The sequence below is a fragment of the Betta splendens genome, chromosome 11 (genome assembly GCF_900634795.4).
Source record: "Betta splendens chromosome 11, fBetSpl5.4, whole genome shotgun sequence".
NCBI classification, from domain to species: Eukaryota; Metazoa; Chordata; class Actinopteri; order Anabantiformes; family Osphronemidae; genus Betta; species Betta splendens.
Window position 1 is genome coordinate 10,319,861 of NC_040891.2, and position 15,577 is coordinate 10,335,437.

Sequence of the window (15,577 nt, forward strand, 5' to 3'; positions counted from 1 at the left end):
GGCCCGGTACTGTATGTCCTTGTCACAGTGTGTTTGTCAGTGGGCTGCGTTACATCTTGGTGCAGTGACAGCATCAGTTAGCTGCCTGAGAGACATCAGAGATCATGTTTGCAGTGCCACCAGCAAGAGGGCTGAAACTCCGCACCGGCCACAGGGTCTGGGAGTAGATAATGTCAGTCGGCTCAGAGCGGGAGACGCACACTGGCATATGTTGTCTGACAGGAAAATGTCTGGCTGTTGTCGAGCAGGGGGAAGAGATGGACCGGTGGCCGATTGGACTGACAGCTGTCAGGATCGACTCTGCTTGATAGTGTGTGTGTGTGTGTGTGTGTTGTTACGAGAATGGGTCTGGCCTTTAGACCTCAGAGCCAAGGGCAGAACTGAGAAGTGGCTTTATTTTAGCACTTATTACTTTTTTATCAGGGTGGTTTACGTTGGAATCCAGATTGAGGCCATGACTGGAATGTGAATAGTTTAGTAAAAAGCTGAAGCGATCTAGGACAGAAAATTTAAATGGGTTTAGAAACAACTCAGACAATGAGATGCTGCATTGCTTTGTATTAAGATGCAACAACAGGCGGCTAAATGACAGACCTGCTGACCTGCATAAACCGTTACTCAACTAATCCCACACTGTAAAAGTTCATTGAAGTTTTAACAGGGCTGGTCTAAAATTACAGTAGCTATAAACCTCATTAAGATCTGCAATTGCAGTTGCATTTTCATATGAAGGTACAATTTAATTTGTTTCAAGTCTTTGAAGTGTTTTGCAGTGTCTCAGTTTTAGATACAGAGGCCCTACTGTGACAGTAATGACTAGACAGCAGGCAAAAATACTGAGCGCTGCCGCAGACAGGTGGACACTGCGATAAGAAGATTTCCCAGCAGTCACAGTAGGCGAGTGGAAATGTTGTTCTGTGCGCTGCGATTGTTAGAGCATGGTATTGAAGTTGCAGGGTCGGCATCACATGCTATATCGTAGCATATGTGGGGTGCTTTAAAGTGCATTGTGTAGTTTTTTTCTTTTTTTTTTGAAAATTACATGACAACTGAAAGTAAAGTCCCCTTCAGTTTAAATTCCCTCGTTAGATAATTGAGTTTGTTAATAAAAGCAGCAAGGGCAAGTTAGATGACTAACATACTGTATAGTGAAAACCACCATTATGAACCAGCAGTGGACAGAGTAAAGAGAAGATGAAGTGTGAGCGTTCAGGTAGAGAGAGAAGAGCAGGAAGAAGAGGGCAAATCCATCAGATTAACACACGGTAATGCCTTCCTGGTCTGGCTTCCAGCATCAGTGATTTATCAATGCAAAGCTAATAGCATCAATATGAATCTAACTAAAAATCAATATTTCATTACCTAATTGTTAGTGGGAATGAAGAAGGATGATTGTGCAGGACAGCGTTCGAGAGCATCTGGAGTTCACAGAGACATCTGGAGGACAAACTCCAACAGGAGCTCCGCTCTCCGTTAGGACACGCGATTACAGAGGAACAGATACGAACGTACGACACACGGAGAGCAGGCAGACGCCGGGCGGCCGAGCTGCAACCTGAGCATCAGCACACAAACAACACAACACATATCAGGCCATGACACAACATGACAGACCTGCAGCATCCATTACTGGGAATCTAATTATATACATGCATAAAATAAATTAAAGATAAAAATGGGATGTTGTCAAGTCACTGCATAGAGCTTTACTGCAGTATTGACTTACTGAACACATTACAGCACTTTATGGAATAAGGCTGCTATTATTAGGCATTTTCCTTGTTTTTGCTTATGTTTAACAAATAGGAAATGAAGACAGGAAATACAAATGAGCAATCTGGTTCATTATGGAAGAAGGAAATATAGTTTAATAAGCTAATAGTTGTTAGTAGGATGAATTCTTGGAGGGATTTATTGCTAATGGAACCACCCACTGATAGGAGCCCTCAGATACATGCGTGGCTCACACTGACTGTTTCCTCCATTTCATTTGTTTCCTTGAACATCTGTAACAGTGAAACAAACGCTTGAACCTATAGCTGCTGCACCAGACACAACTACACATGCCACCATCATTTCCTATTTATTCTATCCATTCTTAAATTAAAATCAAATTAAAAGTAAATTCACAGGTGACAAGAATCACATATTTAATCACAAGACTAGAGAATATACTTAAATAATCATCTTAATATTACTGTGAAAACTAATATAAAACTAAAAGCAATCCATCCATTGATTTTACGTAGTAAATATCTAAAATATTATGTCTGTGCATTTAAATCCAAGCTAATCGTGCTCTTTGGTATTTCGACATGAGCTACTCCAACATAACCCCCATCTTTCCATCTCCCCTCCAGGAACCCATCGCTTAGGCCATAAAGGAAACAACAGGAGGAGAAGGAGCATCTGTCGCAAATAAAGAGTAATCTGTCGGTGGATGCGAGTCTATCTGCATCATCCTACACCTTGAAGGTATCACAGTCGTACACTGCTGCTAAAAAGACTGCGGATGTTATCTTAATGGTGCCACAATAAAGGTATTATTTGTCGTGTCAAGGGATCCCGTCGTCAGCAGCACCGGTTAATGTTGGTGCGATTTCTGAAATGGTTATTTACAGGCTCTGAATGTGGAGCACGGGGTGGGAAGAGAGGTTTCGCTTTAATTGCTGCGAGGCGCCGTGTACAACAAGGCCAGGAACGGGAGAGAAGCCAGATCGCTCCACTGTCGGCCACTAATAACACATCACCGTGACAGAGATGCACCTCCTCTCTACCTTGCTGTATCGATCTCCCATCTCGTTGTTAATAGTGCTGTTAAACACCAGCTCTTGGCTCTTTACTGTGTCTAGGCCCACTCAACAATACCCCCCCCCCCCCCCCCCCCCCCCTTGTTTAAGAGGCAGAGAGACAGCCACAGGCAACCCTGCTGCCTGGTGGAAGCCTTGCACGTACCTGCAGGATAACATGTTCCCTCACAGGGCAGAATGGCGCTGCACGTATTGATCTGCGTGCAGGAGAATCTCTTGTTTAATTCATCTGTGTGGTGATCACTCATACTGTCTGCGTACAGACAGATCTATGTACTTGGGTGGATACACTGTTGTACTACTTAAAGATTAATGGCCAACACAGACGTGTGGCTGTGGATGGCAGCATTAGCTGCCCCCCACTTTGCTTCTCAGGAGCTCAGATTTCATAGTAATATTCATGCTCGGCACATAATTAAATATGATAATGCCTACAGTGTCATCATTATGTGAGATTTCTCACATTTTATTAGCATGATACTGCAAAATAAAATGCATGAGGCTTTTAATTAGCTCCGATGACAAATGTAATCAAACGTGCTGGGGTGCTGCAGTTAGAGCCTGTCCTACTGTTAATGTTTTTTTTTTAATTATTACAATAATTTCATTTTATTTTTACCCTCAAAATGATGCTAACCTGCAGTGTGGTACAGTAAATAAAGATGTTCAGTGTATTAGCTACAGGAAGAGATGGAGGTGTGAGTCTAAGGCAAAACAATTGCTGCCCATTTAGAGCAGACATCCAGGGGGAGTCCAAGTCTTTAGTCAAGGACTTGTGTTTTATTAGTTGAACGATATAAAACATGACAAAATGCCTACTCAAAGAGAATCACAGACTCTCAGCCCTTCCCACGGGGGCGTCTATATAGGCCAACAGCTCCCTGCAACTCTCTCTCTCTCTCCTTCATGGTGTGCAGCATCATTAGAAAAGCTCCTCCATCGACAAACAAAGTGTTTGTGGTTACATATCTGCGAATGCTTTTCTCAATCACACAACAGAGCCCAGCCCAGTGTGAATCACAAATAATTCTATGGTAATCTTAATACGCCTTTTCCTTTTTTCGCCTTCCGACGATGACGAGGTAAAGATAAGGTGATCTGTCACAATTTGTACAACCGGTCCACAGAACACGCCGAGATTAGGAAGACAAAATGAGAGTCTTGTGGAGGTTGAGGGGCTACCGCTGCTTTTTGTGCTTCGAAACTTTTCCCAGTGTGTTCCATCTCCCGTTCTGCTGAAAAAAAAATAAACATTTCACTAACTAAACATGAGCTAAAGTGCGATGTTTGTTGTTTTTGATTTTACTGATGCCTCGGGAAGGAATTTCTAGCTTTGGTGGGGAGGCTTTGAAGAGATTTTTTTTTTAAGGTGTGCAATGTTTTTCCCGTCTTGAAACAGCATTTGATTCTTATTTATCCTGCTAATGTCACACATCAGACACACACAAAATACACACACTCACATACTTAGATCAGAGAAACGTTCCTTAAAGACAGAATATATTACTGGGCCAGAACGTAGGATTGTAAAGGTTTACACGTTCACAGGAAGCAAACGAGGGCAGATAAATTCTTACCGCTCTTTTCAAAACAGCCCTAAATTATTTTCATCTTTATAAAATTACTGTCCACATATACATATATTCTGAGGCCCATAAGGGTCTGCTGGAATCAAGTGTACAGTATATTATTATATTTATACACAATGGAAATATGAGAATAGCCAATTAATCAACATAAGGAAATCCAAACAATATTAAAATTAAAAATGTGTTTTACTCTTAAAAAGCTGGGTGGTTTAAAGTAGACCGAAAATTAAATTCTCTACACACCACAGAAGAAGAAGGCGACAGACAACAAAAGAGCAGCAACGCAACAGGGGCATCGCCTCCATCCCAGCAGAAACTGAAGCAGGAGGCCAGTTTACTTCCTGACACCAATGATCACAATGATCTCCATCATCCCCCTTGTTTTCATACTATTTCCTGGGTGCGTCCACCATCATCGTGTTAAAACGCTGATGTCGTTGTGTCTGACAACACCCATCTGAACCAGACAAGCAACACATGTTCAGAACTAATGAAATCCAAACCTGGCCCACGCGCCTGCACATGCATGTCTACAGCTGTGAACGCTGCCATAGTAACAGTCACTGCTTTACCGTGGAAAAACTAACTTTTCATGTGATGGTTTTGCAGTAAATAAATGACATCCAAATAACAGTATAAATAACATCTGAGTCGAGCAGCTGTTACCAAGAGATAGTGCTGTTGAAAAGACGACTGCAGCTACAAAGCTCAACCAAGCTCAGTGTTAGCGTGTCCTCCCATGACCCACAATGACTTCACTTACTGGTTCTTCAAGCGCTGCTGAAGCAGCGGCACCTCTGGTTCCACCCGTCACCTCGGAGACGTCAGCCGTTCTCCGTCCGCGCTTCGTCTGAGTATCTACATGTAAGAAAGAAACAGGTGTGGGTCACACAGGAGAAACAAACAGATTCATGGTCTGTTCGTGGCTGGTCAGTGGTGTCATCATCTAGCTGCATTTTTATCCCACTTCATCTTTTGAGGAGTTGTGTCCTCTCCGTAGAGAACCAAATGACTCTTTCATGACTCACAAGCTCCTCCATCTGGCGTTGTTGTCATTAAACAAACAAATCTCATGCCATAGTGAGCATGCTGACATTTGCTTGCGAGCGCTGTACTAGAATGCTTTTTAATGCTCTCCATGAGCTTGGCCGCGTTTGCAGCGTTACGCCGATCCTGGCGCTGCACGAGACTGAGGAGGCGTGCAGTGGCTGCTGGTCACCAACAGAGGTTGATAAAGGTCGCGGATGACTTCATGTCCGGTGCAGAACATAGTGATACAGTGCTGAGCATATTAAGGTAATGTGATGTTTACAGTCTGCTCTGGTTCCTGCACTGGTTCCAATCTCCCTCCAAGCCTTCCTTCAATTGTAGCCTTCACTTTGTCTTGTTTTTCTGTCGCACGCACGCACGCACGCACGCACGCACGCACGCACGCACGCACGCACGCACGCACGCACGCACGCACGCACGCACGCACGCACGCACGCACGCACGCACGCACGCACGCACGCACGCACGCACGCACGCACGCACGCACGCACGCACGCACGCACGCACGCACGCACGCACGCACGCACGCACGCACGCACGCACGCACGCACGCACGCACACACACACACACACACACACACACACACACACACACACACACACACACACACACACACACACACACACACACACACACACACACACACACACACACACACACACACACACACACACACACACACACACACACACACACACACACACACACACACACACACACACACTTCCTCTGGCCTCAAGTCAGGCAGGGCAGCTGCAAAAGGCCTCACCAGTGCGGGCTGACGAGAAGTGACAGCTCTCTGTATCACTCCCTGGCACTGACAACTGACAGATGGATACCACTCACACACACTGCAGGGGAAATGAGAGCGAGCGAGCGAGAGCAAAGGAGAGAGAGAGAGAACAACAGAGGTCGTGGAAGAGGGAAACGTCAAGGAGGAAGATTCTCCAGCATTCTCCTCCTTCACGGAGCGACTGTGTGATTGAGTGCCGGTGGATTAATAAGCTTGAGCCGACCTTAAGCTCTTTTCTCCTCACAGTCACAAAATATAAAAACATAAACATGTGCATGGCCAGACACCAACTGATACATGATACCGGAGGACACTGAGGAGCTGCACTGGAACAAAAAGACAATAATTTATATTTAATGATCTGTCTGGATGAGGTGATCTAAGTCGGGCGTTCCTGTCGATGAACACATTCAGCAAAAGTGTGAAAATTAAGCATTACTGCTTCTCTATATTTACTCTATTATAGCACAAGTGCTTATTTCTATTCAGAAACCTTTTGTTTTCCTGATGATTCACAGGCCAGACATTTTTAACATGTTGTCACTGATGTGAAGATGCTGCTTCAATGATGCCAACACATTCAACTTGTGAATGTGAAGATTTTTACAGTTCCTCAGTTCTGACACATTCGAGAAACTGCACATATCCATCAGGGCATAATGTCTGTTTCCCCTTTAACAATCAATCAACCGACAGAGGAAGTGCAGGCATAAATGTAAAGGTTCCTAATTAATGGGCTGTTACACAGCCAACTGTAAAATGGAGCATAATACAGTAGAATGGGGAGGCCGGCTTCTGTCTGACATTAATCGAAGGCACAGATTTAGCAGAAGAGACGATGCATTTTAGGTCACTTTCATTATCAAGCATCTTAAGTAGTAAAATATTTAACATAGTATATGTGGTATTTTAAATCGAACAGTACAGCTTTATAAGTCACACCTGCAGGAAGGAGGAATAATGAGGATGTGAACATAAAAGCAGCTGAAATCTTGTATATTTCATTACAATAACATAATGAGTGTGTGACAACAGTACATGAGTTTTGTTATAAAAGCCGTCTCCCACGTGGAGAAATAAAGTCTTATACACGTCAACAGTGAACTAGTAAAAACACAGAGCGGTGAACAAAAGGTGAGGTCACCTCCCTAATTAACTGACCGTTTACTGTGGTGCTGCCCCGCCCCCATCTATACATATACATATAATACACAGACTGACACCTAGAGACAGCACCTCTAAAATAAAAACTGACACACAGTCCAGAACATGTTGCAGGGGTCGAGATGTGCAGTGACAGAAAAGCGTGTCAGCGCTGAAATAAAAGGCTTAATGCCTGTAGATTCCAGCTTATTGAGCCATAAAACAAATGGATTTTCGCCTCGGCCGTATTCACATGAGAACTCTCATGTGTGTTCATGAGAACATTCTCAACCGCGTGGACAAGTGGAGAGTGAGAGACAGGGAGGACGAAAGGAAATATTGTGGCAATAAAAAGGAAAACCCAGGGGGGCGGCGCTGGGAAGACGCAAATAAAAACGGATACAGACAATGAAACGGTGGATATTTGCACCACAGTGTCTGTAACCGCTAACCTCAACGAGGCAGAATAATAAACTATGTCTTCGCTGTAATGTAAAGCACCTACTTGTGTAAAAAGTGTAATTTTACACTCAACTGTAGGAAGCCACTCAGGCAGATTTGGCAAAGTTGGCATTCAAGCACAACACGCTCAGATTTGATTTTAAGTTGGCACGCGCGCTAAGCAGCCGCACTGAGTCTGATTGAACTAATAAGCTCACGCCTGAAACCCTAAGTGACACTTTAAAACAGCGGCGGTGTCAAGCCTCAAATGGGCCGCGCCACACCAAGGCGATGATGACACGGGCTTTGTGTATAGGAGGTGAAAAGTATGGTAATGTTGTCAGAGCAGCCCGAGGCCCGGCAGCCGTCACCCAGCGCAAACAAGGAGCGCGGCGACGCGCTGTCTCGTTACCGGCTGCCACGCATTCTGTCAGTCGCCCCACGCCGGGCCGGGCCGCCATTACTTCCTCCCCGCTTCCCGCATCCCCCGCAGCCCGCTTGACCTTTTTGTAATTACGTAAAGTGATATTTACTGCGCTCTTTGTGGAGGGGGGGGGGGTCTCAAAAACACAAACTCGTGATCACGATCGCCGCAGTCTCATGTGATTATCATGACGTCTCAGGAGCGCGAGCGCGTCGATGGCTGAGGGCGGCTTGTTTTCCTGGAGTCTGACAAGTTTGATTATCGGCCGGGGGGGGGGGGTGGAACCACAGTGTTAAAAGACCCAATGCATTTTGGACGTACTGTACATCATAATTTCTGACAGTGAGGGGATCTTGCTTATGCTGCAGTCCAGATACAGAGGCCTAACTCAGGGCGGCTGCCAATACAGCGTGTTGGTTCGACAACAGTGTTTTCCTTTCTCCAAATCAAACAACTGAAAATATTTGTTCAGCATCACCTCACCAGCACATATGAAAGAGTACTACAACAATATGGCACAGAAACCATGAGGACCCGACAGGCTTTGAAGGCCTCAGTATCACATAGCAGTAGGAGGTCAAACTATTTAAGCCAAACTGTTTTATTAAACCTACTAAAGACAAAGCAGACTGCTTTGTTTGCACACTTAATCAAGCATTTCGATTCTGGTGGATGGAATATTTTAAATAGAAGCTGAGGCAACTGGTTGTTTAAACTGCAAGTGCCCAAGAACAGTAACCTCATAACAACAGCACTCAGAAAAGGCAATTATTTTAGAAACAGTACAAAAAAAAATTTGGCATTTTTTTTACTTTTGGTAATAATAGCATTGAAAACAAAACAAATTGCTAAAATGAATCCCTACTTCGCACACACACACACCGACACACACACACACATTACGCCAAAGCAAATCTCTGATGAAACACATTTAAAAAAAGGTCATTTTGGCGAAAGAGAAATAGATTAAATTAGCATAGTATTAGATATGGAAAATTATTTCTGTCAAACCAAACTGTAGGACAATTATAATATGTTAATTACTTATTTCATTAGGAAAGTTGATTGCAGTTCAGAGATGAAATCATGCAGACAGAGACACCTGGAAAGGTGATGAAGCTTGAAAGCCGTGTCTCTCCTTTTAGCCCCTCCACTCCGACTCCTCTTGTTTCCCTGTCGTCGCCATCGTTGCTCATCTTTCCCTGCTTCCCGCTTTTCATGTATGCATTAACTGCCTGAGTGTGCCACACAAAATTGCCTTAAAGGGCGCAAGACTTCTCATTTGTTCATTAAGGCGAAGATGATGAGTTGTGTGACCTTCCCACACTGCTCCTCCAGGGACCGGGAATCAGTGTGTGAGGCAGCCGTCGAAGACAGAGGAAACATTCAGCAGATTTTTGTATTGAGCACGCTGGATAAACAAGATCATATTTTACCTATTAGCGTTATAACAACATAATTGTGGAAATTAAGATCAGTGGTGGTTTGAGCCCATTTGCTGTCACATGAAGCACATTAGAACTTCAGCTGAAAGGTTTGTGTTTGTGATATTTCATTTCAGGATCTGAGAGAAATAATTAATGTAATTTAATAATTTCGTTTAAAGCCTCTAAACTGATATCCAGTGTTTGACTCATAGTCCAGCATCTACTAACATCTACTATCTAAAGTACACTGATGTACTTTCATCCAGTCTGGTAAAATACAGGTGAATCCCATAAATTTTAGTATTGTCCCCAAATCAACCATTTCATTTAAATTTCATATAACATTTAAACCATCAAGAAAATGGGTCAAACGCTATCTCACCCTGTCGAGGTGAAGCCAGGGCATCACAGGGGGGGCGACCTAGCTTTGATGCTAATCCGGTCCAAAACAACGTTCACGAGGAGACTCCATTTCCGGTTCGTTCCAGACACAATGCTGAGGTCACGCAGTCTCCGGGACTTGTTCTATTACAGACGTTAAAGAAGTGCGGCAGCAATAATCGTTTTACCGAAGACAGCGGAGCAGTTTGCTGCAGATTTGCTGCACCTGCACGAGGTGCTACAGGTGAGCGACGTGACGGTGCGCGCGCCAGAGTGGGCGGGGCCCTGCAGTAATTGACTGCCTGCGCATGCTCTGTGTACCGATGCATAACATGAACGCTTAACATACTTCTCGTTTTACAGAATGTTAAATGTATGAGTTAAAATTGAAATTAAAGCTAAAAGTTTTGACTTTGCTCACATCTTGTGTACAGAGGACAAAAAAAATGTACCAGCATTCCATTATTTATTTATATCTATATAATATTCTCATCTATATAGATGTCCGCATAGAGTGCTATGGTTTGAAACCCACATCCCCACTGAGAAGCACCAAGTTCTAAGCAATAAATTACTCCACAAAGCCTCATATCTGACTAAATTGGATACATTTCTGGCATCATTTATTGTCTAATCAGTGGCCAGAGAAGTTTAAGCCGATCTGTAACCTCTTTACGTGATTGAAAGACAGACAAGTCTTGTGTGAGTTGCTGAAAGGCCGAGCGACTGCGAGATGACGGCAACGCTAAATGACACTTGCCTCTGACAAGTGGCAAATGGAGAGGATTACCATAAGCCAATGAGCTACTGAATGAATATATGTTCAAACCTCATTTGAAGTGGCATCTGTGACATTGCCATGCCAATTTAGAGAGAATTCAATCTGCCGGCATCAACTCTCTAAAACTGTGATTGGACTTGTAGAGAGGCCAATTTGTTTCTAAATGTGTGCAGCCAGGCCTCTTTGTGATTATGATACGATATCTGTATCTATTCTTGAGCTTCAGCTGTATTCTCAACTCCATCAGCACTCAAATTAGCCTCTCTTATCAACTATTTGAGGGAAGATTAGAACATAATACAGTCCATCAATTTGAAAGGCGGGGTTAATGTTTGCTAGGATGTTTGAGAGGTTATCAGCTGTCAGTAGAAATTTCTGGAAAGTTGATGAAGTCACTGTTTCATCTGTGACCAGCAGTTAATCCAATGGACAAAAATGATACTCTGAAGTGAATTATTATTGACGAGACTCTTTTTTTTTTGTCAATTTCATGTGTGTTTGTAAATGTGACTGTCGCTGCCAGGAATTGTAATCAGTCAAAACACGGAGCTACAATTTTCAAGGCCTCCGTAACCTCGCATCTCGTCTAAGTGAGGTTACGGTAGGTGACACGAGCCGCACAAATGCCAGAAGGCAGAGGCGGCAACCTGAACCCATATATCTATATGCAGCTCCATGCACTCAGCTCTTCAATTAGCAATCAGGCGTGATCGCTCTCTAAAAGACGCCACCTTTGTGCTGCTCTTTGCAAACAGTTACTCTTAAGTGTCCTTTTCTTTCCACGCTTTTTTCCGCGCATGGGGTTTGGGATTGTGTTTTTTTTTTCTAATCTAATATAAATTATAGGCACAGAAATATCTACACATATTTGACAGAAAGAGAACCTCGGTTTCAACAAGCTTGAGTAAAAACACCCTGGGAGAAAGGAACAGTTCAGGTTGTGACAGGCTCGTTTGCCTGCTCAGCATGTGGGCGTTCACTCAGAGTGGACACAGGTATTTAAGCCAATGAGGAAACTGCTAGCAATAAATAAATGAATAGTGTTAGAATTAAACCACTAAAGTGCTGTCTGTGACTTACAAGTACCGGATGTGGGGGTCGGATGCTGCAGCCCGCTGGGTAAAAACCTGCGCGTGTCACGCTTTGACTATTGTGATGAATGATTATCATCTTTCTTGCTCTCTCACAGAGCAGCCGCGTAAAGCAGTGGCCAGTTCCTTAGACTATTATCTTTCATCTGTTTGTGCAAACGACGCTTTAACGCTTCAGAGGTGCGTCTGAATAAAATTAGAATAACTGGGTGTGGAGGAGGAGGCTCGCCACGGTGGGGCCTGCATGGAGCAAATCGTGTGTGCAGGAGTGTGCAGCAGTAGACAACGGTCCCGCTCGTGGTGTACGTGTGCAGAGAGCTCGTATGTGCCCTGTCACATGATAAATGTTCTCTCTCTTAAAATCTATGTGTTTGGAAATATGATGTATGTTAGGATGAACTTTGAATTATAACCTAAAGAGTGACTCATTAATCTTCTGACTTTGCGAGGGAGTGGACCAGAGGAATCCATTTTGCCTGTTTATGTTTTATGAATAATGCAATATTGCAACTGGCCAGCTGGATCTGGGCAGTGACATTCAGACATACAAGCAAACGGCTTTGTTTACTGGAATGAAAAGGAGGTGAGGGCGAAGCGGTGCTCACACGGACTGCGTGACCTCAGCGTGTGGACATACAGCACAACAGCTCTGTTCTGTACAATCATCCTGTAACATCTGACTTCAACCTTAGTTTATTGTCTAATTAAAAACAGAGCGTAGACTAATATGAATATGAATGGTGTTTATAAGCTACTAACCTTCTTGTGCTTGTTTCAATCCGTCCAGACTTCTTTTAACCTCTCACTGTGAGGAATGGAGGACGTGGGCTGTGATTTGAAGCGCATTGGCTGAATGGTGACCTGGATGGGCCACATGTTAGAGAGCTGCCTCTTAATTTCCCATCAGCTATTGACTTCTCATTTTATGTGTTGTCACTGACAGCTCCTCTCCACCCTTGTCAAAAATCGAATCTCTGCAATCACCAAAAGGTCGTTATATTTAACCACAGTCTGGCAGATAGAGAGGGGGGGGGCACAGATCAAACTAAATTTCTTAAATACAAATTTTTAAAAATCTAGTATTATCCTGAAGCTGCAAATATTTAAGTCATTATCTAAATATTTTTTTATTACCTATATTGATGAACTTACCAAAACTCTGGCTGGTTTATTGTTACAGTCAGTCAAAACTTGAACTACAGTACATTTGTTCAGGTCATTTAATAAAAACATACAATATGCACTCAATTTAACAGTGATTCATGGCTGTTCTGCACCAATTATTGTTTTCCACAGGGAGAGCGAAAATGATGCACAATCGCCTGCACTGCAATTTCAAGTCATCATTTAGGTCCCGAGGCCCAGGTGGCGTCTTCAAAACGAGTGGCGGAATCCTTTTCAGAGGAAATGTAAAATCCTAGCAAGTTATCAGGTGAACCCAGGCACAATGTAAAAAATGATTTACTCTCAGCAAGTTAGATGTCACCGGGGCTGGCTTTGTTTCCCCCAGGTCTGATTTCAACTTAAATTGCTTCTGTGAAGACTTGGCTCGTCTTTTCATTACGTGGCACCTCCTACCGCTCGCACATTAAGGAGTCTCATGCACGACGCCGCTGCCCATCGTTTCCCAGTGTTACTGCATCTGTCAGGCTGCAGAGGAGGGTTCCGAAGATCTTATTTTCCAGGTCAGAAGCAAAACGGAAACCGCAATAAAAACAAAAATGGCCTAAAACAAATTTGACTGAAAATATTCTTTTAATGACGAATGGTTTTGTCCAACAGATAGTTTAGCATAAAGACTTCAGGAAGGACCAGAAAACCACTACATCTAAATATTCTCACGTGTAAAAATTCAAGGATTTGCACCAAATAAGACACAAGAGAAGAAAACATTTTACTGTGAGTGATGTATTGCAATCGCTTACTTTAATCACCCCTAAAAAAACAACTTTTATAGATTCCACTCATCACCATGCAGTCATCTGCCTGCAGTGGCAAATGAATGACAACAGTGCTCATTAGACAGCTTAACAGCTTTATTTGGCTCTGTTAATTATTACCCATTCCCAATATTCAGTAACAGGAGATGACACACCCACATCTGTACACACACACACACTATCACCGCCGTGCAGCTGGCTGACTCACCACAATCGTTGGAAACAAGATAGAGAAGGATGCAGCGGGCTCCAAAGTATATATTAACAAACTTGTAACTGCTGGCGGAGTGCCTCTCACCCTTCCTGTGTGCATCCACGCAGCCATAACCAGATGCATCAAGCACACATTACATCCCTATACTCTGCCATCCAGCCCAAAAGATTAGTTTAGCTGGAGAGGTGATTTATGGACGACAGCGAGTAATCCCTTCTTGTCCTGTGTGCTGTAGCTATGCCTCCTCCTTTGCCTCGGTGCCGAGCTTACACAGTCTGAAAGCCCTTGATACCGTGTTCACCCTAAGGTGTAATGTTTGATAATATAACTACTGCTTCTGTCACCCAGACCCCCCATCCCATCTGCAGCCGCACCCGAGCCGCCTCCCCCACAAATACATTACAGCCCCACAATGCTTTGAGATTTATGAGGGACTAGTGGCACGGGAGAGGAAGAGAGAGGGGCTGAGAATATGCATTGATTGAAAGCCCCAGATAGTCCCGTCCAATCACGCCGCCAAGAACATCAGTTATTTTGCATTCTGACACAGCGATTGATAACTCGCAAATGTGTGCGGGGATGACAAATGCAGATGGAAACTGACTCTGACAAAAATGATAACGGCATCGGTCTCTAGGGGGTGACGGAGGTGGAGGCGGCGCGCGCTGCTTAAAATATTTAATAATTGATACAGAGGCAGTGAAATGTTGTTTGACCCTGGAGGAGTGTGAATGTCATCAGAAAATTGCTTAGACTTTGAAGTGAAATACATTAATGGGACACGTGTGTGTGTGTGTGTGTGTGTGTGTGTGTGTGTGTGCAGAGGAGGGCAGGAGGTCACGCCCTGCGATGGCCACTAAAATCTGTCTGCGTTATCATCATCATTGTTTGCTTCTGGGGCACAAACCAGTATTTTCTGCTTCTCAAGACTGTTGCGCTGTTCCGTCTTTTCAGTTATCGCCAGATGTTAATCCTGCATTAAAGGCTCCACATCTGGAATTTCCTAAAAGATACAAATGCTGATCAAAAGCATTCCTCGTGGCAGGTGAAGCCTCTGAAAGCGCGTCTCAGTGAACCTGCAGCTACTGAGCAAACCCTCCCGCCCGAGTGCTGGCTGCAGGTACCGTGTGCACGCTTCACAGGGCCGCGTGCTGGATTAGAGCGCGTTAAAACATCTCCGCTCCTCTCCATATGGTAAGTTTTGGACCCCCGCAGTGGGCAGCAGGTGGGGAAGCGGACAGTTTCGCCCCCAGCACCCCTCGCACGTTCCACTTAGCAACCCCTCAGAATCTCCCTCCTGTCTAGTTTGGTATTAAGACAAATCAGTCTCAGAGCATGTGAAGCATTTCAATCCTCTTACTCGGGGTCTGATGTCTGAAAGGAAACAGACAATTAAGAAGCTCCAATTAACAAAATGCATGAGATTAAGGATAACTGTGGTGAAGTCTATTATGTAGCCTCAGGAAGCAGACACAGGTAATGACTGACATGA

General features: G+C 44.0%; 1 long non-coding RNA gene across 2 annotated transcripts in view; it reads right to left on the reverse strand.

Moving 5' to 3' along the window:
* Nucleotides 1-10,358, reverse strand: part of LOC114865363 (uncharacterized) — a 41,361-nt gene extending 31,003 nt beyond the window's left edge. For both annotated transcript variants that reach the window (XR_008696148.1, XR_008696149.1), the window contains exons 1-3: nt 10,061-10,358; nt 9,296-9,662; nt 5,163-5,257 (exon numbers count right to left, since the gene is read on the reverse strand). This is a non-coding gene — a long non-coding RNA (uncharacterized LOC114865363). The remainder of the gene's footprint in view (nt 1-5,162; nt 5,258-9,295; nt 9,663-10,060) is intronic.
* Nucleotides 10,359-15,577: the final 5,219 nt, after the last annotated feature.